This window comes from Syzygium oleosum, unplaced genomic scaffold (genome assembly GCF_021117445.2).
Source record: "Syzygium oleosum isolate NSW1041296 unplaced genomic scaffold, Sole_v2.1 Sole_v2.02, whole genome shotgun sequence".
Classification (NCBI taxonomy): Eukaryota; Viridiplantae; Streptophyta; class Magnoliopsida; order Myrtales; family Myrtaceae; genus Syzygium; species Syzygium oleosum.
In genome coordinates this window covers 23,561,163-23,573,475 of record NW_026607486.1, presented here as the reverse complement: position 1 = coordinate 23,573,475, position 12,313 = coordinate 23,561,163, and the positions used below count along the sequence as shown (strand labels likewise).

Sequence of the window (12,313 nt, the reverse complement as noted above, 5' to 3'; positions counted from 1 at the left end):
CTATTTCTCCGCAGCTTCGCCCTCCTGTTTCCATCGGGCAAACCACCTTTCGGCAATTCTATCTATAATATCAAAGTATGCCTCCGCCCAAGAATTCTTGATGTGCAAGACAACAGCCGGAACTAAGATACCGGCAGCAAATCCAAGGCCAACGCTCAAGTAAAACCACTTATCGATGAACTCATCATCATCGCCACCATCCTTGGTTGTCCCTTGTTTGTCAGGTTCATCGGCTGGACACGTGACATTAAGGGGAGCACCGCAAAGTCCCGGGTTTCCAAAGTATGAAGAAGGGCCGAATGTTGTCATCTGTCGTGTGTAAGGAATCTTGCCCGAGAAGTTATTATCAGATAAGTTCAGATAACTCAAAAACGACAGCGACGACATGCTTTGAGGGATTGCACCAGAAAGCCTGTTGCTTGAAAGATCAAGCGATGCCAGTTGGCTCATGCCTGAAATGCTTTCAGGAATCTGACCACCAATGCTGTTCCTTGATAAGTTCAGAACGAGCAATCCAGCCAGTTTTGTCATCTCTTCTGGAAGTTCTCCATCTAAATTATTTCCGGAGATGTCTATGCTAGTGACAAGGGAAAGAGTCTTGGTGTACAGCTGGGGCTGGCTTTTCGTGGTCACTACGAAGTTTTCATCATAGTACATGCCTCTGTACTTCCCGTAAAATAGGTACTCGTTTCTAGCTTGCCCTTCCACCATTGCTTTAAGATATCCAAAGCTTGTAGGAATGTTACCTGTCAAGTTGTTTTCTGCAAGATCCAACATTTGCACTGAACTTAAACTTGAGAGCTCGTGAGGAATTTCTCCAGAAAATGCATTGGACCTCAAACTTAAAATTCTCAACTTGATGAAACCCTCTGCCATCCATGCAAGTATGGTGCCATTTATTTGGTTGTTGCCAAGATCTAGTGTTTCTAAGCTCGACAGGTTCTTGAATGAAGATGGAAGGTCTCCTGAAAGCTTATTGTTGCTCAGGTGCAGTGACTGAAGCTGTTGTAATTGGCCCAAAGATGCAGGTATCAACCCCGATAGAGAATTATTTTGCAGGTCTAGTACCTTTAGGAACAAGCAGTTCCCTATTCTTGCAAGAATGCTTCCATTCAAATTGTTGTTTGCCAAGTCGATCACCTCAAGCAATTGCATTTCTCCTATAGATTCTGGGAGCCGACCTGTTATTTCGTTAGACGAAAGGGAGAGGAAGATCAAATTTGGCATGTATTTGCTTAAATTTTGCGGAATGCCACCTGCAAATTGGTTGTTAGAGAGGTCTAATAATTCAACCTCAGAAATGGGAAGAGGGAACGGTCCCTGAAAAAGGTTAGAGCTGAGATCAACATCTGCAAAAGGAGCTATTGGCAATGGATTAGGTAATTGGCCCTGCAACTGATTTAGAGACATGTTTAGGAGAGAGAGATTGGAAGAAATATCCCAAAACCAGCTTGGCACAGGCCCGAAATGCTGGCATTTGAAAAACCAAGATACATGATCTCATTTTGATATCTAAGCCAGGCAGGGAAAGACGGACCAATCTGGCACGATCCCATGCCAAGATTCCGGGCTTGGAACGGGGCCATCCAATCGGCACTGACATTTAAAGTGAAAGAGTTGGACGAGAGATCTAAGATCTTCATTTTGCGTAGACTTGCAAAGTGTTCTTAGGATAGTAAACCCGACAAATGATTGAAAGACACATCGAAACCGTCCAACTCAGAAAGCTGTCCCAGTTCAACGGGAAGAGTCCCGTTCAATTGGTTCCCACGAAGGCCCAGACTGGTGAGGTTCTTCAGAGTCCCAAGAGAAGAAGGAATCGGCCCTTCAAGAAAGTTATAGTCGAGGGTAAGTTCCTCAAGGTTCTTAAGTTGGCCCAACCAACTTGGCAGATAACCACTTAGCCGATTGTTGCTCAATGTCAAGTACCTCAAATTAGGCAGGGAACTCTGGGAATCACAAGTTTCAGATCCCCTCTGGAAGATTTGCGGCAAGCTACCTGTCAAGTTATTGATGGATAAATCAAAATTAACTAAACTGCAAAGTGAACCAATGGCGCTCGGTATTCCTCCCCTGATCAGATTGTCAGAAAGGTCAAAATTAGTGAGAGTGGTCATTTTCCCAAGGGAAGTGGGAAGTCTCCCGTGTATTTTGTTAGCAGCCAAATCCACAACTTCTATCCTTTTCCATGATCCTTGGAACAACTGAGTGCAACTGGCCGAGAGATTATTGTTTCCAGATAAAATTAGGATTTGCAAATGTGGTAGCTCGCCTAGTCCAAGAGGGATCCTTCCATATAGACCACTGTAACTCATGTCAACACTAACAAGGCTGCTTACATTCACGAGCCATTGAGGGAACTTTGAATCGAAGATGTTGAAACTGAGATCCAGAACAGCCAGTGAAGTGAAGTTCACCAAACCAGGTGATGATATCAAACCAGATAGGCCACAATTGGACAGATGCAACCCAGACAACGACGGGAACCCGTTTAATACATTGATCCATTCGGAACTGACCATTGAAAGGTCCACTCCATCAAGTGCAAGATATTTCAGAGAACCAAGACCAGAGATCCACCCGAGATTATTAGCACTTAAGCCAGAAAAGTCAGAAGAAAGATCAAGATACTGCAAATTTGAAGAATTTCCTAGATTTGGAGGAATTGCACCACTAAACCCGGCATGTGACAGGTTCAGGTACCACAGGTTCTCCAAAGAACCGACAAATTCAGGAAGTGGAATGCCATCAAATTTATTTGAGCTCAAGTCCAAGTATCTCAAAGACTTGAGTTGCGCTAATGAAGGGCTAATTTCTCCACTCAGTTTCCAATAACCGTAGGCACCAGAGTTTGGTCCATATGAGCCGTGAAGATCAATGCTTATTACCCCTCCGGTCCTCTCATCGCAGACTATTCCTCGCCACCGGCAACAATTGCTACCTTGCCACGAGGATAGGTGATTATCAGGATCTTGAAGGCCATTTTTGAACTCAATTAGAGCTTCTCTGTCAGACTCTGAGCAATTCCCAGCAGGGATATTGCCATCACAAGGCGATAGCCATGCTAAAATGGAGATAGAGACTAGTATAATACGAAGGGATGAATCTCTCTTCATCTTGATCAGAAGATGTAAAACTGTAGGTTGCAGCACAAGGACTAATAACCTGGGACTAGTTTGTTTCAAGTATTCCTCAACAAGACAAGGGGGATCAGCGTCATGAGATGTCCTAAGAAAGTGAAAGAGATGTGGATTGATTGATTCTTTGCGGGTAAAATATTCAGGCATGGAGTTTAAAAAGGTTCAATGATTTGAAAAACTAACGTCATCTATTGTATTAAATTCATTGTTAGGTTTTGGAGTCAAAGAGACGGCATTCATGGATTCATTCACATGACCCGGTCATCCCATTCCTGCATCAATATCAGATCTTTTATTATTTTGTGCCATCTCATACGTTGATCTCGTTTCTCAAGCACCGCATCAAGTCAGCTTTTGAAATTGCTCTTCTTTTTTACTAACAACAACAAAAATGGGAAAATTTTCAAATAAGTACATGAAGTACCCTTATTTTTTCAAATAAAAGCCTAAAATTAACCTTCTTTCAAATAACGGCTTAAGGTATCCAAATTGTCTCAAATAAGAGCTTGAAGTGGCCAAATCGTCTCAAATAAGGACTTTTGACCGGCTGGCCAACATGTGACTATTCCAGTAGGGGTATTTTAGTTAATAAAAAAATAAATATATTTTTTAATTTTTTTTGATTTTTTTTACTTTCCTTTTCTTTTCCTTTTCTTTTTTCATTTTTCCTCTTCCCTCCGCTGGCCATTGCCACGCCTCATTGATGGCTAGCGACCTCCGGCCTCAGGTGAGGGCGACCCTCGCTAGATCTAGTGAGGGCAGCCCTCACTCTCTCCAACACAGGCGAGGGTGACATTTGCCTAACGCCGGTGAGGGCTTCCCTTGCCCGCACAAGCGAGGGCGACCCTCGCCTAAGTATGGCGACCTCCGCTAGCCATTGGCGATGGCCGGCGGAGGGAAGAGTGGAAAAGAAAAAGAAAAGGAAAAGAGAAGGAAAAGAAAAAAGAAAGAAAAAAATTCAAAAAACAAAAGGATAGAAATGCCCTTCGGCCGGTTAGGTCAAGACCTTCTTTGAGACTAATATGGCTACTAAAGGCCTTTATTTGAGACAACGATGGCATTTTAGACTCTTATTCAAAACAATGTTTATTTCAGACCCTTATTTTTTATTTTCCCAAAAAAATATCTTCTTGATCACACTTCCTGTAAGAAAAAAAGTGCATCTTGAACCCAGTATCTTAACTGATGCCAAACATGAATACTTGTAGACTTGAATAGAATAGGGGGAATTACATTTATCTTTTTGTAGGTTTAAGTCGAGGAAAAGAAAATAACGGGATTTAGAGAATGGTGGGAGTCTGAAACTAATTTGCAATATTCTTGCGCATGGATATATAAATTGTCCACACGCCTAATACGAGCACTTAGTTGACTCCTGTCCATGCTCAACGGGTCAAGCAAGGAAAGATTCTCCCTTCCTCAAGTCCATCACATCCTTCATTGATACACGGAAGGATTTGGCCAAAAGGCCTTTATGAAGAGATGACTATAACTCATGTAAATGAAGAAAAAAATGAAGGATACGATGGACTTGAGGAAGGGAGAATGTTTCCTTGCTTGACCCGTTGAGCATGGACAGGAGTCAACTAAGTGCTCGTATTAGGCGTGTGGACAATTGGCTAAGAATAACATGTCTTCAAAAGAAAGGCTAAGAAATGAAGGAGATTTGATGAACCTTCTTTCTTTTTTGTTCTTCTTTTTAACCATGGAAAGGAATGAAGTCGAGGGTAAAAACCTAAAATGGTTGGCACTTCAGTTGCTTCAAACCTTCTTTGGTCCAATTTCAATAAGCATGGAAGGTTACGATCCAAAAAGCAGGTTGGGTATGATCCAACATACATGGTTTGGTACTAAAATCAGGTTGCCACAACTTATGATAGCTAAAGAAAATTTACGATCCAAGAAAAGACAAGCCACGGCATTTTCAGAAAATTTTCTGCATTCATGAAAGGTCGTGAACCAAAGGTGGTATACGAAAATAAAAGCTATTTTGCGAGTGCAAAAGGTGATTTATGAACTTTAGTATCAATTATGATACAATTGGCATTTAACTGCGAAAATGAAAAGGTCAACTTACGAAACGTGAAGGCATCTTACAAACTCAAAGGTAAGTTACGAACTTTATCTATCATTTACCATACAATAAGTAACATTACTGCAGAAATGAAAAGATCGGAAGGGTAATTTACGAGACCAAGCCTTGAATCAGTCAGAGAGAAAGAAAGAATCGGAGGATTTTTACTTTTTTATATTGTAGTCGGATTTTGTACTTTATCTGTTCAAATTAATATAATTTGACATACACTGTATATGATCGAAATCATAGATTAGAATGTTATTTCTTATTTGTGTACAGACACGTGAAGATGTGTTCGCGAACATATATCCACGCAAAACACGTGGTAGTTTTTTGCCATGCCATTTAGATATAAACTTCAACTTATTGATTTGTCATTTACCAACTTCGGTCTTACGACTTTAAATTTGATTAATTTAGAAAAAAATCTTGAAATACATTTTTATAGATTAATTTTATTTTAAAATTAAACCATGATAGTAAAATCAATTTAAAATATTTTGTTTCTTTAAATTTGAAAATCGAAAAATCAGACACAGCTGAAATAACTTGAATTTTTTTTTCGACCGACATATCTATTATATATAGTCAAAGCTAGAGCTTAGAGAATATTTCTTCTAGTATTTTCCATGTGGCACTTCACTTTGCAAGACACATGGCACAATTTGCAACGTGGACCATACCAATAAGCTTTTAGTTTATTCATCTCTCATCTGTAAACTTCTTTCCTTATTAATTTTAAAATTCAAGAGATGGATAAATAGTTAAAGACAGAGTAAATCTAGATTTGATCTCTTACTAAGTTTAAACTTGAAAATTTTGCTAAATTAGAGAAAGCATTTATATACTTCTTGACATGTAACATATTGTTAATTAGTTTCTTATATATATTCTTCAATATATTATATAATTTGAATTTAAATGATTTAATTTTTAATCAAGAAAGATATCTTTAATCAAGATAACAATAAGATAAATTCAATAAAAAGTTCTAAAACTAAAAATAAAGAAAACGCTCAATAAAGAATAAAAAAAAGTAGAACAAATAACTACACATGTCCTTAATGGAGAAACTATTGTTGATTCAAACTATTACTTTTATTCCATTCAAATAAATCAATTTATTGCATAAGTAATGACAGTAAATAAAGAAATCCACTTAATTTAATATTCCAAAAGTATGGATTAGGACATCACGAGCTTTAATTTTCATAATACATTTTGTCTTTGTTACTGTGACTTACTTACAACATAACGCATTTGCATTGTATTAGTTATATTTAGGTTTCTGAATGAATTTATTTAAAAAATAGCTTCCATTATTGTACTCTAAAAATTACCTTTTCAATTATGTTTTACATGCTTAGGAAACATAAAAGAGCCTTTCATGCCCGAATCTCAGGCATCCTCAAATTATGCTATTCTTCTGGAAAGATATCCGTAAAGACATGCCCGCGCAAAGCACGGGGTCAAGTAATGTAGTTAATTCTAAACTAAACAAAAACGGACATCTTATGAATTATATTTATTTGATCTAGAGGGCTTAATTAGTGGATCAAGAATTAAGTAAAATGAGACAAAGAAACTTTAATAAAATAAGCAGGGATAACGTGGAAGCTTTTAGTATAGGGTTAATATCACGAAAAACCCCAGATTGGTACATCGGTGACAAATTTACCCCAAACTAATTTTTTTACCATAAAAAACTCCGAAATCGTACACCTATGACAAATTTACTATCTGTTAATTTCCGTTAAATTGGATTAATATCATGAAAAACCCAAAACCGGTACATCCGCCAACTGCCACGTGTCATCCAACTTAGCAATTTGACTGTAAAATTTAATGAAAACCAACGAAGGACCAATTCGTCGCATGTGTACCGGTTTGAGATTTTTTGTGGTAAAAATATTAGTTTGCGGTAAATTTATCACAGGTGTACCGGTTTGGAGTTTTTCGTTGTATTAACTATTGTATATCTAGTAATTTAGGTTTGCCTGTACAACAACGCAAAGATATAAAACAATAATTTCCTTTTTACTACCTAATTTTCTCTCATGATGATAGTAAATTCCCTAACGTTTTGGTAAGTTCTGTGCTCTTGGGATCGTAACTTTCTTTCGTTGTTTATAATTTTTCTCAACACCGATAATAATTTTCCTTATTTTCTCGTGAGTTCTGATGTCATATTGTGCGTTGTATTACACGTAACTTTCCTATGAAGTTCATAAGTTCCGTTTGTGAACTGCCTCAGCGATCGTAAGTTCCCTTTGTTCATTGTAAAGTTCTTCCATTGGTTACTAACTTACTAAAGGCTTAATTACGATCGCTGACATATACGAAGTAATCCATTGTTACTAACTTACTAAATGCTAAATTACTATTGTACTTTCATAAAACTGTCGGTAATATATTAACATGTTACAGGTTAAATAAGTGGCCAGTCAGAGGTGAGTTACTAATAGGTTTGAAATTTAACAAAGCTTCACATGAATTTCTGGCACGGAATAATGTTCTGCATTTTCATGCACGGAACCCTAAAAATCTGCTTGTTGTGTTCTTATTCATGTAGCCCTTCTTGGGCTTTGTGGTTTGAGGGCCTTAACGGACGAGGCCAGATGTAGAACCGCTTGAAAATGCGCCTATAGTTCCAACAACTAATGTCCAGAACCAGACATTATAAATTACCTCGGACGGCTTTCTTCATCAAAAGATGCTCCAAGAGCAAAAGATGCTCCAGGTGTGGCCAAGACTAGTCATCTGGAAACGACGGAAGCAATGAGTTTGTTAGCTTCTCTGGTGCATCTACATAACAATCCAACTGCCAAGAAAGTCTGCTTTAAGTGCACCATTCTGTGAAGCTTTCCTAGAGAGGTCACAGACCAGTGCCATAGATCAGAGAGAGAGAGAGAGATATGAAGGTGGTGTGTGTGACAGGAGCATCCGGGTATATAGCATCATGGTTGGTGAAACTCCTGCTCCAAAGTGGTTACACTGTCAAAGTGACTGTTGGTGACCCGAGTCAGTTCAAGACCCTTGATTACATTCGCACATGACATCGTTTGTGGCTTCATCATTCCAAATCATTACAAGTTGTTCTAATAGTACATGTACCAGGTGATGCAAAGAAGACTGGGCATCTGCTTGCTCTAGATGGAGCCAAGGAGAGACTTCATCTTTACAAGGCAGACTTACTGGAAAAAAGATCTTTTGAATCTGTTGTTGATGGTTGTGATGGTGTCTTCCACACTGCATCACCTGTGCTTCTCAGCCCAAAAGATCCCAAGGTTCTTTTGCTCTCTCAAAGGCTTGTGTCATGGTCTCTCAAATGTTCTTTTTTCCTTTGTTTCTTTGGAAACAGAGCTTACAAATTGTGTTGCCAAAGCAGTGGTTTTGTGTATTGTGTATTGTTGTGGCCATAGCAATTAAATGCAGGAGTTGTGACAGTCTAGGTATAGAGGACAAAGTAGGAGCCAATTTCAAACAGTTAGCATGAAATCAAGGGCAAAAAAGAACAGAGAAGGTTTCTGCCAGGGCAACACATCTAAGTCTTTAGCACAATGCATTTATCCATATCGCGGTTTCTCCATCTCTGTATATGCTCGACTTCAATAAGTTCAGTAGTTCATACTTGTCTTTCCATGTCTCAGAAGGAGCTGATAGATCCTGCAGTGAAGGGAACAATTAATGTTCTTTCTTCTTGTGCCAAAGTCCCAACAATCAAGAGAGTAGTGATAACATCTTCTATAGTTTCAGTTGCATTCAATGGAAAGCTTCCGATGTGACAGTAGATGAGACTTGGTTTTCTGATCCGGTCTTCTGTGAGAAATCAAAGGTAATTATACATGATATTCTAAATTCAACTAAGTCATCAGAACATGCTGTTTTTCACCTTTCTTGTATAATCAAATAATTCTTAGAAAATGTCAGAAATGCAGAACATTTTCACTTTTGTTTATACTTGGATGAACTGCATAAAAAAATTTTACTCAGATATAAACCTTGGATCTGTTACAAGTTCTTCCTAGTAACTTTAAACCATCACAGAGGAGCTAGCATGCATCAACTACTCAAATTTGTTTCATTGTGCACTTCTTGCTTTTCTGTTTCAGCTTTGGTATCCAGTTTCGAAAACCTTAGCAGAAGAGGCAGCGTGGAAATTTGCAAGAGAGAAGGGGATCGATTTGGTCACGATGCATCCTGGGTTTGTCATTGGTCCCCTACTACAGTCTTCGCTTAATCTCAGCGCAGAAATGTTTCTCAACCACATCAATGGTAGGCTCAAGTAACTGACAAATTTATTACATTGTTTATTCTGATGAGATTAGGATTCTTACAAGTAAAGTTGTTCCCATTAAATGATACTTTTTACACGATTTGTCCCTAATAATTTGTCCACAACTTAACAAGCAAATGTCAAGAGGAAATATATGTTGATTCATTTTATGATGTGTGATGGAACTTATTAAACTGATACAAACGGCAATAGATGTGATGGAACTTGATTCAATGAAATACACAAATTTATTGGAACCATCTTTATGACACTAGGAGACTTAGAAGTGAAGTTGTTCCCATTTGATGCCGAGATAATTGGAGCAGGAACTCAAACTTTTCCTGACACTTGCTGTAACAGCCCGAATTTCGATGTAATTCTGAGATCAATAAAATCGACATTATTTCGCATTTCATTTTGGTAAGTCTCGCCCAGAGCTGATCACTCTAGGGATACTAACCAGTGGGGTATGGCTAACTGGGAAAACGGTACGTGGACCAGGGACCCGATCGTGAATCGGGCACCGATCACGAGAAATGACGAGGGAATATTTTGGGCCAACGTGGGCCGATATCAGGAAAAGTGATGGATTTGGTTTGGCGAAGGCCAACGATGTACAATCGGATCGCAGGTGATTCTGCACGATCGAAAGTGCACGTGGCCAACCAGTCCTGAACTGGAACCGAATGATTTCGACCTCCGGGACTAGTGATAATTTCTCATCTTCTCAATGATCGAGACCGTCATGGTTCGGATAACCCTAGGTCGATACGCGTAACCCCTAAACAGCTGCCCGTTAGTGAGAGACTCTGAAATTGGAAATTTAGTGAGCTTTGGTCACGAAATTGGACCCGGACTTCTGTGTCGATCTTCGAGGGCTTGAGAGGCTATTTTTACGATTTGACGTCATATTATGCTGGCCACGCACGTTTGGGGATAGTACGGTCAAAAAATGGAATTTCGACCCAGAAGTCAAAAATTACGATTTTGCCCCTTGGGACCCCGACGTTGATTCTGAGGCCGTCTGAGGTTATTTTTCGCGGCCGATGTCATTTTAGGGTGGCCACGCGCATTTAGAGTTGTTTTGGTCAAAAATTGAAATTTTGGCTCGGAAGTGAAAAATAATATTATTTTATTCCCAGAACTCGGCAGTCGATTTTCAAGGGCTTAAGAGGCTATTTTCGCGATTCCGACGCCATATTACGTTGGCCACACTCATTTAGGGTTGATTTAGCCAAAAATTGGAATTTCGCCCCGAGACCGGAAAAATGACCATTTTGCCTCCGGGCTATTTTCGGGTCCGAATTTTTGAGAAATTATTGGGATAATTATTAAGGGTCTTCAGCTGCATTATTGGCCCTATTTACCTTTTTGCCCCTCAATTATTTGGATAGGATCAACTGAGACCGTTGGATTAAGGGCATTTTGGTCAAAACCATTGGATCGGCGACACGTAGCGCCCTTGGCCCACCCTATTTGACCGGATTGACTCTCTCTCTCTCTCTCCTCCTCCCCTCACTCGGCCAGCCTCCCCCACCGATCAGCCCTCCTCCTCCGTTCTCTCTCTCTCTCTTGGCCGTTCGTGGATCTCGCCGGACCGCCGCCTTGCTGCCGCCGTTCGCCGGAGCTGCTGGTCGGCGGCGCCGTCCACGTGTCCCCGACCCCACCAGCAACCTCATCCTGTCTGTTCTCTCTCTCACTCGTCCCCGTTTTCTCTCTCTCTCTCTCTCTTTCCGTTCGGCCAAAGGACCGCCGGAGCAAGCCGCCGTCGCGCCGGAGCTCAATCGGCCGAGCTGCTGCCGCCGTGACCTCCAGCCCGTCCGTACGTCGCCATACGTCGCTGTCCCCGTACAGTATCCGTACGGCCCGTACAGTGACCGTACGGATGTTCGTACGCCGTCCGTACGGTGTCCGCCGGGAACGCCGCCGCCGGTTCCACTGTTCATCGGTGATCGGCCGCCGTTCCTCGTCACCGTGGTCTAGAATTACGTGAGTATAATTCCTAAATCCGGATTACGACTGATAGTGCATTTTTTGGACTGGGTTGAGGATTATCGGTGTACATTGGGAGAAATTAGTGAGTCGAACAATGGTAATGGTGACAAGAATAATATTAGTGATTTATTGGGGTGGCGCGGACTAGTCGAGAATTAGGTGATTGGACTGCCGGGTATGCCCGGACTGACTGACTTGTTGATTGTTGTGCCCATTTATTGGGGAATTGAATAATGCCATGTCGTGTGCTCGTGTGGCCGACTCGTGCGGAGTGTGATCGGCCATTTGATGGCTTGAGTGGGTTATGGAATTACACATTGTGAATTTGGGCCGCACGGTATTAATAGGCCAAGTAAGCACGTGGCTTGTGAATTAGGCACTGTGGAATGACTTTGATTGAACTGTGTGCCTATTCCTATGTTGTGTGGATGCTCATGTTGCATTTCATGGCACGTGTTATGAATGCCGAGAATGAGGCTTGTGATGAAATTGTGTGAGGCTGCGTGCCTGTCATGAGCATATGATCACCTAAAATACCCTGATGCGTGTTACGCGGGGTTCGGATAATAACTGGATGTGTGTATGTGTGATCACATTTCGCCCTGATGCGTGTTACGCGGGGTGTGCCGTCCTCATGCACTTTGAAGCAGGACGATGCCCGGTTCGTCCGGAAGACGACCATTCTGATGCGTTTTACGCGGGCTCTGGTTCGTGAGGAGATCAGTGTTGCGCCTCATGCACTTTGAAGCAGGCAAGAGACACTGGGCCAGATCGGTATTGCGCCTCATGCACTTTGAAGCAGGCTAGCCACACCGGGCCGGGAAT

General features: G+C 40.9%; 2 pseudogenes; one reads left to right on the top strand and one right to left on the bottom strand.

The window, feature by feature from the left end:
• LOC115665648 (receptor-like protein EIX1) lies at positions 1-3,280 on the bottom strand (annotated as a pseudogene).
• Positions 3,281-7,952: 4,672 nt separating this feature from the next.
• LOC130137350 (phenylacetaldehyde reductase-like) lies at positions 7,953-9,506 on the top strand (annotated as a pseudogene).
• Positions 9,507-12,313: the final 2,807 nt, after the last annotated feature.